General features: G+C 45.1%; 1 protein-coding gene across 1 annotated transcript in view; it reads right to left on the bottom strand.

The window, feature by feature from the left end:
- MAPK6 (mitogen-activated protein kinase 6) overlaps nt 1-14,666 on the bottom strand; it is a 94,993-nt gene that overhangs the window by 58,829 nt on the left and 21,498 nt on the right. The window contains exon 2 of the mRNA XM_009429134.3: nt 2,726-2,864. The gene's annotated coding sequence lies outside the window, so the exon portion shown is untranslated. The remainder of the gene's footprint in view (nt 1-2,725; nt 2,865-14,666) is intronic.

Here is a 14,666-nt window from a genome sequence, read left to right as displayed (position 1 = left end):
AGGAAGTGGGGTAGGAAGGAAGACCTTGTTCCTTCTGGGGCACATTTTCCCATAGAAACAATGTCGTAGGTCACAGTTCTATAGTCTCAAAGTCAAGCTGCATATGGGCTAAATGGCCTTCTAAGAGTTGACCTGAGAACAGAACCAGTATTTCTAACATTGATTCTCTGGGGAAAATACATTTTCAGTTTCAAACAACCAAGTTAGAAATCAACTTTTGGGAACATAACTCAGTCACAAGCAGGGACTGTCTGTACCTTCCTAGCTTAGAAGTGCTGAGACCACAGAGAAGGATGGTATTTGTTAGACCCAGGTAAACAACTAAATGTTAATGATGCTATTAATAAGTCATAACTTCACTTTATGCTCTGGTTGATATGAAGGGTCCAGTTCTTCAGATTTGCTGTTTGAAGAACTTGATTGCAGGTTTACCAGGGTTGATTGGCCCCTGGCAACCAACACATACCAACCAAGTTCAAGAGATTGTACCCTAGACCAGCTGCCAATCCACTAAGCACACAAGAATAGCTGTGCTGAGTTGTACTCATGATTCATCCCGGCTGATATTCTCACACAATGATTGTGAACTTCTGTGTTTTAGTCATTGTAAACTCTAGTGTTGAGCACAGTGTCTGAATGTAGTGGTTTCTCAAAAAAAAAGTTAGTTGAAAACGAAAGGTGAATAGGGGTTTCCTTCAAATTTCCCCTTATTTAATTCTACTTTTAAAGCAACTTTCTTCTTAGGAAATCTATTTGGTCATTTTAGTTACCTCTTTTTATGACCTGGTATATCTATTAAATACTAGACTCTTTTTTACGGTTTCCAGGGAGAATTAAATGCATGATTCCAGGTATAACTTCATTACCATTTTGTCAAATGTAAGACAAAATAATGCTTTCAGTTCTGTTTTCCACGTTCTTAGCAAACAGGCCCAGCACATTGTTATATGACTTTAGGAAACAGTCAACAATAACTCATGGGTCTCTTTCTTAGAATAAAGCACAGCTCCAAACTCATCTTCTTTTAAGTGACTTTAGACTAACAATACTAAATGCATTATTCCAATTCAGTACAGAATGAAACTCATTTGCCATATTTTTGTCCACTCACATAAGCTGTGTGAAGCTTATCTTTTCAATTTAGATCCATCTGCTTGGTAGTTACTACTCTGGAGAGCTTAAGGCCATTTCCTACATGGGCTTGCTTCCACACAGTCTATCACAGTTTTAAGTAAGACAAGTGCCCCAGCAGTAATCCTTGGGGGCTCCACTGTGAAACCAGAAGAATCTCTCTGATGTCTTGGCACCAACGGTAGTCAGCAGACCTAGGTGTAAGCCCCAGTTCTGCCACTTAGTTGTTTGATTCCAGGCAAGTCATTTAATCTCAACTTTAAAATGGTATAAATAGCACCTGCCTCCCCTCCCTCGAAGGGTGGGGTCTGTCCAAGGAATACATGAGATAATGTGTGTGGAAGCACCCCTAAAATGCTAACCTACTCTAAATAAGGGGTGCTGTTAGTATCTTCAGCCAGAAGCTTGCCTGTTTAAACTATCATTCACCTAAGTTAAGCCAGATCTCTCTCTCTCTTTTTTTTTTTTTGAGATGGAATGTCACTCTTGTTGCCCAGGATGGAGTGCAGTGGTGCGATCTTGGCTCACTGCAACCTCCACCTCCCAAGTTCAAGCAATTCTCCTGCCTCAGCCTCCTGAGTAGCTGGGATTACAGGCACCCGCCACCATGCCTGGCTAAGTTTTGTACTTTTTTAGTAGCGACAGGGTTTTGCCATGTTGGTCAGGATAGTCTTGAACTCCTGACCTCAGGTGATCTGCCCTCCTCAGCCTCCCAAAGTGCTGGGATTACAGGCATGAGCCACCGCACCTGGCCCAGATCTCTCTTCATTCATTCAAGTCATTCAACAGATAGCCTTTGAGTGCCTATTTTATCCAAGATAGAACTTTCTCCCACCTTTTGGGGTAACTTATTTGGGGGGTTTTGTTTGTTCTTCTTTGTTTCCTCAGTGTTTAATGTGTAAATTGGTAAAGATATTTTTTAAAGTGTAGCGTTCACATGCTTATTTACCCCTCAAAGAAATGTGGTCCAGCAGTGAAACATGAGGCATGCTCAAGCATGTTGCTGCAAAGGAAGAAGGTCAAACACAGTCTCTGCCTGCATCTCTCCACAGAAAGCAGGAGTGCCTTCCACGCTCAGCCTCAGAGCGACAGAAGGGAAAATCCAGAGTGGGGTTGCTATGGTTTGAACGTGTTCCCCAAAAAGCGTATGTTGGCAACTTAATCCCCAATGCAGCAGTGTTGGGAGGTGGGGCCTAATTGGAGGTGTTTAGGTCATGGGGGCTCCACTCTCATGAATTGAATAATGCTGATTATAATAAAGCTGGAAGCTTCAAGTTCAATGTCTTGCCCTCTGGAGATCGTTCTTGCCCTCTTGAGATCACTCTTGCCCTTCCGCATTCTACCATGAGATGATGCAGCAAGAAGAACCTCATTAGATACTGTCCCCTCTTAGACTTCCCAGCCTCCACAACTGTGAGCCAAATAAATTTTTTTCCTTTATAAATTATTCAATCTCAGGTATTCTGTTATAAAAAGCACAAAACAGACTAAGACATGGGTGTAGCTGAGAGAGCCAGTGAGAAAGGGAAACAGGGGCAACTATATAACCCCTCAGATCCCAACAACCGCTATAATAATAAATGGATCTACTTACATGAAAGCAGCTTATAGCAATCTCCTTTAATTTAGCCCGTGGTCCTTTCTAACAAAGAAAAATTCCTTCCACTTTTAGAAGCTTCTGATGAAGGCTTATGGATACTGCTTCCAAAGGAAAGATAAAAGGCAAAGCATTCCTAGGGAAAAGGAGGAAAGACGTATTTGTAAAATGATTTAGCTGTACAGCAGGTTATGAAGGAGTGAAAAGGAAAAGATTAAAATGGTTCTTTCCCTCCTCCCTCTGTGACTCAGATTAATCCTAAAAATAATCTTCATCCCAGTATGAGACGCTTAGTAAAGACTCACATCTCCACAGACCAATTTTCATGATGGTCGTGGGGAGGAAAGGAACAAAAGGAAAAGGGAGATAGGGAACAGGAGCTACTAAAGGTAGTCTAGAAGAGACTTCACCTACTCAGAAGAGGTGAAGTGAAATTAAAGGCCAGTGTAAATGTGAGGCAATAAGCATTCTGCATTCTTGCCCTATTCTGAAGTCTTGGAATTATATTGCATCACCAAAGATGAAACTTCAATTTACTGTTTCACTCTTATCTCTCACTAATTCTTCTGGCCATCCATATTTTACTCATTCAAATGAATTTTCATCTCTTCAACATCATGCTCCTTTCTTTGCATCAGCAACAGGAGGCTCTTGACATTTTTTCAGTCACATTTAATTTGTGTAAGTCTGTCCATTTGTTTTAAAAGCATTTTATTTTTAAAGTTTTTCAAACTAACAGAAAAGTTGCGCACATAGCATAATGAATTTTTACCTGAACAATTTGAGAGTCAATTGCTGACATGATACCTGTGGTGGATGTTGAGATGCTTTGACCAGATCCCCCTCCAAGGAAAGACTTGCTGCCCTGCTGTGGGGACTGTGCTCAGAACACAGCTGTCAGCTACCATTTCCTTCCGGGTTTGCCTCATGTGCAGAGAGCTACCTTGCCCAAGAAGATGTGCCTTTTCTGGGTTGCCCAAATCTGATGACTGATCAAGGCAGAAGTAGAAAGGTGATATGGTTTGGCTCTGTGTCCCCACCCAAATCTCATCTCAAATTGTAATCCCCATAATCACCATGTGTCGAGGGAGGGAGCTGGTGGGAGGTGATTGGATGATGGAGGCGGGTTTCCCCCATGCTGTTCTCGTGATAGTGAATGAGTTCTCACGAGATCTGATCGTGTTTTTTTTGTTTGTTTTTTGGTTTTTTTTTTTAAGACGGAGTTTCCCTCTTGTTGCCCAGGCTGGAGTGCAATGGTGCAATCTCAGCTCACTGCAACCTCTGCCTCCTGAGTTCAAGCAATTCTCCTGCCTCAGCCTCCTGAGTAGCTGGGATTACAGGCATGCACCACCATACCCTGCTAATTATTATATTTTTAGTAGAGACGGGGTTTCACCATGTTGGTCAGGCTGGTCTCGAACTCCTGACCTCGTGATCTGCCCACCTCAGCCTCCCAAAGTGCTGGGATTACAGGTATGAGCCACCGCGCCCGGTGATCTGATGGTTTTATAAGTGTTTGACAGTTCCTCCTTCACATACACTCTCTCTCTCTGTCTCACCTGCTGCCACCTAAGATGTGCTTGCTTCCTCTTCCGCCATGATTGTAAGTCTCCTGAGGCCTCCCCAGCCATGCGGAACTGTTGAGTCAGTTAAACCTCTTTTCTTTATACATTACCCAGTCTCAGGTATTTCTTTACAGCAGTGTGAAAACACTAATACAAAAGGCCTAGCTATTTTGTCCTGTCAGAACAACTCTGATGATCCATTTCCTCTGGAGAGATTCCTGTGTGGGGTTAACTGAGGCTATCAGCCTGCATCTCAGATCAACTTCACCCTCTGCCCAATCTTATTTCCTTTCCCTGCCATTCACAGATGTCGATCCCAAGGGCCCTCCCTAATAAATATCCTGTACACTGAAGTCCGTCTCAGGATCTGCTTCCTGGAAAACCCAAACTACCACAGTCAGAGCCAGGAGAGGTCTGAGAAAGCACAGATAAGATGGAGTTTTGGAACTGGGTCACTCATCCACCTAGCTGGTAGGGAGGACCTGTTACTGGTAATAGATGGAACCCAGATAACCCCTGGCACAAGGTGGCAGCCAGGTACTAAAACTTTCACTAGTGGTGAACTGGGATTGTATACCAATGGAAGAGAATGTATTAGCTCAAGCAATATATGGCAGAAATAGTAATTCTAAGGACAATGGGATTATATGGTTATTGCTTACCTCTGTTGAAGCTCTAGGAAAAGAAACCAAAAGGCCGAGAGAGTAAACACCAGGCAACTAGAGCCAAATGAAAGCTTTCGCCAGAGGGTCTCTGGTAGCATGTAAAGAGACTTTCGTGACCTAAGGTGGGAAGGCAGAGAATGCTGAGGACAAGACCCAGACTAAATCATCAGTGTAGCCAAACTCCAAAGAAGATTAAACTACCAACCAAATTAGGTCAGGGTTCTGGTTGGGAAAGAGTGAGACTCTGACACATGGGACAGGGACATCTGGGTTGATGCCCCCCCAAATCTTGAATTCCCAGATTCCTCTTGACCCTCTGAGCCTACAGAATTGAGTCATTCTTCCCTATTAAGGGCTACACGTGGCCAGGAGTGGCGGATCACGCCTATAATCCCACCACTTTGGGAGGCTGAGGTGGGCAGATCATTTAAGGCCAGGAGTTTGAGACCAGCCTGGCCAACATGGTGAAACCCTGTCTCTACTAAAAATACAAAAATTAGCCAGCTGTGGTGACTCGTGCCTGTAGTCCTAGCTACTCAGGAGGCTGAGGCAGGAGAATCGCTTGAACCCAGCAGGAGGAGGTTGCAGTGAGCCGAGATTGTACCACTGCACCCCAGACTGGGTGACAGAGTGGGACTCCATCTGAAAAAAAAAAAAAAAAAAAAAGAAAGGAAAAGGACAAAGGTATACCATTCAATTCCCAGTTTTGAAACTTACTACAAAACTATGGTAATGAAAAGTGTGGTACTAGCAAAAGGATAGACATACAGACCAATAGAGTAGAATTGAGAGTCTAGAAATAAACATGTATATCTATGGGTGTCTTAATTTGCTTGTGTGCTATAACAAAATACTTGAGACTGGGTAATTTATAAAGAACAGAAACTTTTTTTCTTGCAGTTCTGGAGGCTGAGAAGTCCAAGCTTAAGGTGCTGGTAGGTTTGGCTGTTTGGTGAGGGCTGCATCCTCTGGAGAGGAGGAATGCTATGTCTTCACATGACAGAAAGTGGAAGGCAAGAGGCCGAACACTGCATGAAATGTTTTTCATAAGGGCCGTAACCCCATTCACGAGAAAGGACCCCCTCATAGCCTCAGTCACCTCTTACAGTCCCCACCTCTTAACGCTATCATATTGGCAACACCTGAATTTTGGAGAAGACACATTCAAGTCATAGCAATGGGCAATGGATTTTCAACAAGAGTGCCAAAACAGGGAGGGTGGTAGGGGGGTGAGGGATAAAAGATCACCCACTGGGGACAATGTATGCTACTAGTGTGATAGGTACACTAAAAGCCCAAACTTCACCACTACACAATTCATCCATATAACCAAAAAACAACTGTACCCCTAAAGCTATTGAATTTTTTTTTTTTTTTTTGAAATGGAGTCTCCCTCTGTCGCCCAAGCTGGAGTGCAGTGGCGTGATCTCGGCTCACTGCAACCTCTGCCTTCTGGGAGATTCCCCTTCCTCAGCCTCCCCAGTGGCTGGGACTACAGGCGTGTGGCACCATGCCCGGCTAATTTTTGTATTTTCAGTAGAGACGGAGTTTCACCATATCGGTCAGGCTGGTCTCGAACTCCTGAAGTTGCGATCTGCCTGCCTCAGCCTCCCAAAGTGCTGGGATTACAGGCGTGAACCACTGTGCCCAGCTATTGAAAAGTTTTTTAAAATGCCAGAACAATTATATGAGAAAAGAATAGCCACATGCAAAAAAATGAAATTGGACCTTATCTCATATAGTACACTAAAATTTAACACAAAATGGGTCAATGCAAGAGCTAATACTACAAAACTCCTAGAAGAAAACTTAAATTAGGCAATGGGTTCTTAGACACGACACCAACAGCACAGGCAACCAAAGAAAAATAGGTAACTTGGACTTCATATAAATGAAAAACTTTTGTGCTTCAGAAGACCCCATCAAGAAAGTGAAAACGAGGCCAGGTACAGTGGCTCACGCCTGTAGTGCCAATACTTTGGGAGGCTGAGGCAGGAGGACAGCTTGAGCCCAAGAGCTTGAGACAACCCTGGGCAACACAGAGAGACCCAATCTCTTAAAAAAAAAAACAAAATTAGCCAGGTACGGTGGCACGCCCTTGTGGTCTCAGCTACAGGGGTGGTGAAAGCAGGAGGATCACTTGAGCTGGGAAGTCCGGGCTGCAGTAAGCTGTGATTGCAGCACTGCACTCCAGCCTGGCAACAGGGTGAGATCCCATCTCAATACATAAATATAGGTCAGGCATGGTGGCTCACGCCTGTAATCCCAGCACTTTAGGAGGCCAAGACAGGCAGATTACCTGAGCTCAGGAGTTCAAAACCAGCCTAGGCAACATGGTGAAACCCTGTCTCTACAGAAAATACAAAAATTAGCCAGACATGGTGGCATGCACCTGTAGTCCCAGCTATTCACGAGGCTGAGACGCGAGGCTGGCTTAAGCCCAGGAGGTGGAGGTTGAAGTGAGCTGTGTTCGCACCACTGCATTCCAGCCTGGATGACAGAGCCAGACCCTGTCTCAAAAATAAAATAAATACATAAATAAATAAAAAGAGGGAAACTAAAATAAAAAGGAAACCTTAAAAAAAGGAAAGTTAAAAAACAACCCAAAGTGTGGGAGAAAATATTTGCAAATAATATATCTGATAAGAGTCTACTAGCCAGAATATAAAAAAAACTCTTCACTCAATAATAATAAAATAAATAACTCATTTTTACAATAGGCAAAGGATTTGATAGACATTTCTCCAAAGAAGATATACAAATGGAAAATAAGCACATGAAAAGATGATCACCATGATTGGTCATTAAGGAAATGTAAATCAAACCTACAATGAGATACCACTTTATACCCACTTAAATGGTTATAATGTTAAAAATGGAGGCTGGGCGCAGTGGCTCACACCTATAATCCCAGCACTTTGGGAGGCTGAGGGCAGGTGGACCACTTGAGGTCAGGTGCTCAAGACCAGCCCGGCCAACATGGTGAAACTCTGTCTCTACTAAAAACACAAAAAAAATTAGCCAGGCGTGGTGGGGCCCACCTGTATTCTCAGCTACTCTGGAGGCTGAGGCAGGAGAATCGCTTGAACCCGGGAGGTGGAGGTGGCAGTGAGCCGAGGTGGTGCCTGGTGCCACTGCACTCCAGCCTGGGCGACAGAGTGAGACTCCATCTTAAAAAACAAAAATAAGGCCGGGCGCGGTGGCTCCTGCCTGTAATCCCAGCACTTTAGGAGGCCGAGGCGGGCAGATCATGAGGTCAGGAGATCAAGACCATCCTGACTAACACAGTGAAACCCCGTCTCTACTAAAAATACAAAAAATTAGCCAGGCGTGGTGGCAGGTGCCTGTAGTCCCAGCTACTCCCGCGGCTGAGGCAGGAGAATGGCGTGAACCCAGGAGGCGGAGCTTGCAGTGGGCCGAGATCGCGCCACTGCACTCCAGCCTGGGCGGCAGAGCGAGACTCCGTCTCAAAAAAAAAAAAATTAACCAGGCATGGTGGCGCACGCCTGTAATTCCAGCTTCTTGGGAGGCCGAGGCAGGAGAATCTCTTGAACCTGGAGGCAGAGGTTGCAGTGAGCTGAGATCACACCACTACCTTCCAGCCTGGGCAATAGAGTGAGACTCTGACTCAAAAAAAAGAGAGAGGGGGAAAAAAAAAAAAAAAAGGCCAGGTGCGGTGGCTCATGCCTGTAATCCCAGCACTTTATGAGGCTGAGGCCGGTGGATCACCTGAGGTCAGGAATTCAAGACCAGCCTGGCCAACATGATGAAACTCCGTCTCTACTAAAAATACAAAAATTAGCCAGCTGTGGTGGTGGGCGCCTGTAATCCCAGCTACTTGGGAGGCTGAGGCACAAAAATCACTTGAACTCGGGAGGTGGGGGTTGCAGTGAGCCGAGATTGTGCTACCACTAAGAAAATAACTTTAGGCTGGGCGCAGTTGCTCACGCCTGTAATCTCAGCACCTTGGGAGTCCGAGGCGGGTGGATTACGAGGTCAGGAGATCGCGACCATCCTGGCCAACATGGTGAAACCCCGTCTCTACTAAAAATACAAAAATTAGCTGGGCGTGGTGGCATGTGCCCGTAGTCCCAGCTACTTGGGAGGCTGAGGCGGGAGAATTGCTTGAACACGGGAGGTGGAGGTTGCAGTGAGCTGAGATCATGCCACTGCACTCCAGCCTGGTGACAGAGCGAGACTTTGTCTCAAAAAGAAAAGAAAAAGAAAGAAAGAAAGAAAGAAAGAAAGAAAGAAAGAAAGAAAGAAAAGAAAGAAAATAACTTTAAAGGCCGGGCGTGGTGGCTCACACCTGTAATCCCAGCACTTTGGGAGGCTGACGTGGGTGGATCGCCAGAGGTCAGGAGTTTGAGACCAGCCTAGGCAATATGGCGAAACCCTGTCTCTACTAAAAATACAAAAAATTAGCTGGGTGTGCTGGCGGGCACCTGTAATACCAGCTACTCAAGAGGCTGAGGCAGGAGAATCGCTTGAACCCGGGAGGCAGAGTTTGCAGTGAGCCGAGATCACGCCATTGCATTCCAGCCTGGGCAACAAGAGCGAAACTCCATCTCAAAAAAAAAAAAAGAAAAGAAAAGAAAGAAAATAACTTTAAAAATTTGCCTGGGCCGGGCAAGGTGGTTCATGCCTACAATTCTAGCACTCTGGGAGGCCAAGGCGGGTAGATCACTTGAGGTCAGGAATTCGAGACCAGCCTGGCCAACGTGGTGAAACCCTGTCTACTAAAAATACGCAAATTAGCTGGGTGTCGTGGCACATGTCTATAATCCCAGCTACTTAGGAGGCTGAGGCAGGAGAATCATTTGAACCCGGGAGGCAGAGGTCGCAGTGAGCCAAGATTATGCCACTGCACTCCATCCTAGGTGACAAAGCAAGACTCTGTTTCAAAAAAAAAAAAAAAAATTGCTAGGCACAGTGGCTCACTGTAATCCCAGCACTTTGGGAGGCCAAGGTGGGTGAATCACAAGGTCAAGAGTTCAAGACCAGTCTGGCCAACATGGTGAAACCCAGTCTCTACTAAAAATACAAGAAAACTAGCTGGGTGTAGTGGCGGGCGCCTGTAATCCCAGCTACTCAGGAGGCTGAGGCAGGAGAATTGCTTGAACCTGGGAGGCAGACATTGCAGTGAGCTGAGATTGTGCCACTGCACTCCAGCTTGGGCGACAGAGTGAGACTTCGTCCCAAAAAAAAAAAAAAAAAATTTCCTGGCATGGTCATTCACACCTGTAATCCCAGCACTCTGGGAGGCTAAGGCAGGAGGATCACTTGAGGTTAGGAGTTCCAGACCATAGGGAGACTATGTCACTATAAGAAACTAAAAAAACTTAGTTGGGTGCAGTGGCACATACCTCTGGTCCTAGCTACCTGGGAGGCTGAGGCAGGAGGATCATTTGAGCCCAGGAGTTGCAGGCTGCAGTGATCTATGGTCGTGCCACTGCACTCCAGCCTGGGAAATAGAATGACACTTTGTCAAGAAGAAGGAGGAGGAGGACGGGCGCCGTGGCTCATGCTTGTAGTCTTAGTGCTTTGGGAGGCCCAGACAGGTGGATCGCTTGAGGCCAGGAGTTCGAGACTATCCTGGCCAATATGGCGAAACCTCGTTTCTACTAAAAATACAAAAATTAGCTGGGCATGGTGGCACATGCCTGTAACTCCAGCTATTCGGGAGGCTGAGGCAGGAGAATCGCTTGAATCCAAGAGGTGGAGGTTGCAGTGAGCCAAGATTGCACCACTGCACTCCAGCCTGGGTGACAGAGCAAGACTCTGTCTCAAAAAAATAATAAATACATAAATAAATAAATAAAAGGGGAATATTTCCACCAGGCGACACAGCCAAAGTCTCTGAATTACTAGCAAAAGCTGCCATCTGGGCATTGAAGACTCCTAGAATCCAGAGACAAGCAGGCTAGAAGTAGACCAACAATCTTGGCGGGGGTATTGACCCTGGTCATCAGAAGAGGTTAGGTCTTCTTCTGTTATACAATAAGGGGAAGGAAAAATGTTTCAGTGCTCTGAGGATCTGCTTGAATGCCTCTTGTTGTTATTCCCTTGCCTTGTTGTGAAGGTAAATGGATAATACAGCAACTCTGTCCTTAGAAAGGCCTGGTGACCACGAACTCAGACCTCTCTGAGATGGGAATCTAAATCGCCTCCCCAGGTAAGTTACCAAGGCTGAAAGTGGTGGTAGCTGAGGATGAGAGGAATTTAGAAAGCCTGTAAGTTGTTTCTTTCTTTCTTTCTTTCCTTCTTTCTTTTTTTTTTTTTGAAACGGAATCTCACTCTGTAGCCCAGGCTGGAGTGTAGTGCTGTGATCTCAGCTCACTGCCACCTCTGCCTCCCGGGTTTAAGCGATTCTCCTGCCTCAGCCTCCTGAGTAGCTGGGACTATAGGCATGCGCCACCATGCCTGGCTAATTTTTGTATTTTTAGTAGAGACAGGGTTTCACCGTGTTGGGCAGGATATTCTCAAATTCTTGACCTCAAGTGACCCACTCACCTCGGCCTCCCACAGTGCTGGGATTACAGGCATGAGCCACTGCGCCTGGCCTAGAAAGCCTGTAAGTTTTGATTGTGGCCCCAGGACCAACTATAGCGGAGGCAGCTATAGTTTGTCCTATAAGTCTTCCTTTTCAAAGTTTCCCCAGGGAGAGAGGCCTATCATAAATCTTGCAGGAGTTACTACTCAAACGTATATGAAGAAGTGGATGTGAAAGCAGCACAAGAATGAACACAGAGATGAAGCCACTGAGCTTCCCTTTATGGAAGGACTTCTTGTCCCTTCTACTTGGAGTACTGTCAGCAGACAGCAGTCAGTCATCAACTCCTACAGCTGCAGAAAGCAACCTCACCCAAGCTCATGCCCTTTTGGGAACAGTCTGCATCCAGCAGCTGATCAAGGTATAATTTGGAAGTCTAGCCCTTTCAGGCTGGTTTGGGACAATGCCCAAGGGTCGCTGTAGCTCCAGAGCTCCTCATGAGGTCAGCTGAGGCTGCCGGGCCTTCCTTACATACAGTTTACTTTTCCTTCTGTCTAAGCCTGCTTCCTCCTCTGCCCTGGCACAGGTGTCGATCCCAAAGACACTCCCTAGCAAACATCCTGGACACTAAACTCTGACTCAGAGACTTCTTGCAAAGCTTAAACTGTGAAAATGCCCCATCATGCCCAAATACTTTAGTATTTCTTGCTAATAAGCATATTCCTCCAGCACAATCATCACAATCAGCAATGTTCAGAAATGATGGTTGTATTTAGTTATTATAGGTCTTCCGTCTTCTTCAATCTTGAATGGTTCCTTAGACTCTTTTACTTCTATGACTTTGATACTTTTCTAGATTACAGGCCATTTATTTTTATAGAATGTCTTTCCATGTAGGCTTGTCTGAGGTTTTATCATGATTAGATTCATGCACCTTTGGCAGAACAATCAGAGAAGCGACGCTGTGTTCTTCCAATAGCATGATGTCAATTTGTCTCATCACTGATGTGGCTGATTTTGATCACTTGAATAACATGGTGTCTTCCAGACTTTTCCACTGTAAAGTTACTCTTTTTCTCTTTGTACTTAAGTATTTTGTGAGGAATACCTTGAAGCTATGTAAATATTCCATTCCTCATCAAACTTCCAGTTTTAAAAAAAATCTTTTTTTAGATACTGGGTCTTGCTCTGTTGCCCAGGCTGGAGTACAGTGGCACGATCATTGCTTACCACAGTGATAATCATGATGAAACCTCAGACGAACCTAAATTAAAAGACATTCTATAAAAATAAATGGCCTGTAATCTAGTCTGAAATTCCTGGGTTCAAGCAATCCTCTGTCTCAGCCTCTGGTATGAGCCACCATGCCCAGCATCTGCCTCAGCCCAGGAATCAGCCATTCTCCAAGGGGCCCTGGTTCGTTTTGGTGGAGAATGGTATTTAGAAACCAAGAGCTGGCCAGGCGCGGTGGCTCACACCTGTAATCCCAGCACTTTAGGAGGGTGAGGTGGGCAGATCACCTGAGGTTGGGAGTTTGAGACCAGCCTGACCAACATAGAGAAACCCCGTCTCTACTAAAAATACAAAATTAGCCAGGCATGTTGGCGAATGCCTGTAATCCCAGCTACTCGGGAGGCTGAGGCAGGAGAATCGCTTGAACCCAGGAGGTGGAGGTTTCAGTGAGCCAAGATTGTGCCATTGCACTCCAGCCTGGGTGACAAGAGCAAAACTCTGTCTCAAAAAAAGTATAAATAAATAAATAAATAAAAAGAAACCGAGAGCTAAGCTGGGCATGGTGGTGTGTTCCGGTAATCCCAGCTACTTGGGAAAGAGAGGCAGAGGATTCTTCAGTCCAGGAGTTTGAGACTAGCCTGAGCAACATAGTGAGACCTCATTTCAAAAAGAAAAAAGAAAGAAAAAAGAAAAGAAAGAAAAGAGAAACCAAGATCTGGGCATTATGTGTACGCATTGCTGTTAGGTGTCACTGTTCTCAGGCCCTTTTTGTGGACAGAGCTAGGGAATATATGAAATATATGTATGTGTGTACATATATGTGAGCATTTATATATATAAACTTTTACATATACACACATTTACATCTATATTTCTACATCCATCTATCTATATTTAAAATTATGAATTTACACTAATACCTTTCTAATCCAACACCAAATAATTCTTCTAGTTTTTTCACTTTCCATATATGTAACTCCATTTCTGCCAGTGAGAAACTTGATTCCTGCTATCCTTAACATGATGACTTATTTAATCAATCCTTCCATTTGTAAACAATCTCCTGGGTCTGTCTGTGACATCGTAAGGTATATATTTTGATCTTCATTTGCAGTTCCTGATGTAGCGCTCCTAAAACCCTTCTAATTGCCTGAGCAATAGTGGTGCTAGGAGGATCTTTTGTTCTAATATTTGGTCTTTGACCTTGGTTCCTGACTCAGAGCTCCCAAGACTTGTGTAATTTCCTGACTGACAGGTGCATATGATACAGAGCTCCTAAAGATCCTTGGAAATTCCTGTGATTGGTGCATCTTTTTCTAATGAGGTAACTTTTGGTACACTCCTGAATAGCCTCAGAATGGGGGCTGGTTGCCAGGGGAACCAACCATGTGATTGGAGGGTTAGAAATTTTACCCCCCTACCAACCATAGACCTCCAGGGAGGGGAGAGAGGTTGAAGGTTGAGCTGACCAGCAAAGACTGATGATCTCATCAGTCATGCCTACATAATGAAGCCCCCATAAAAACCCAAAGGGACAGGATTTGGAGAGCTTCCAGATAAGTGAACACGTGGAGGTTCCTGGAGGGAGGTGCTCCCAGAGGCGGCATGGAAGTCCTACACCCCTTCTTCCATACCTTGCCCTATGCATCTCCTCCATCCGACTGTTCATCCATCCGTATCCTTTGTAATATTCTTTAGGCGATAAATGGGTAAACATAAGTAAAAAGCATTTCCCTGAGTCTTTGAGCCACTCTAGCAAACTAATTGAACCCAAGGAGAGAGTCATGGAAACCCCACTTTATAGCTGGTGGGTCAGAAGTACAGGTCAGAACCTGGGACTTGTGATTGGCATCTAAAATGGGGGACAGCTTGGCTGTGCGTGGTGGCTCACGCTTGTAATCCCAGCTCTTTGGGAGGCCGAGGTGGGCGGATCACAAGGTCAGAAGATCGAGACCATCCTGGCTAACATGGTGAAACCCCGT

The sequence above is a fragment of the Pan troglodytes genome, chromosome 16 (assembly GCF_028858775.2).
Source record: "Pan troglodytes isolate AG18354 chromosome 16, NHGRI_mPanTro3-v2.0_pri, whole genome shotgun sequence".
Classification (NCBI taxonomy): Eukaryota; Metazoa; Chordata; class Mammalia; order Primates; family Hominidae; genus Pan; species Pan troglodytes.
Note: the sequence above shows the minus strand (reverse complement) of the source record. Positions and strands in the feature narration are given on the sequence as shown.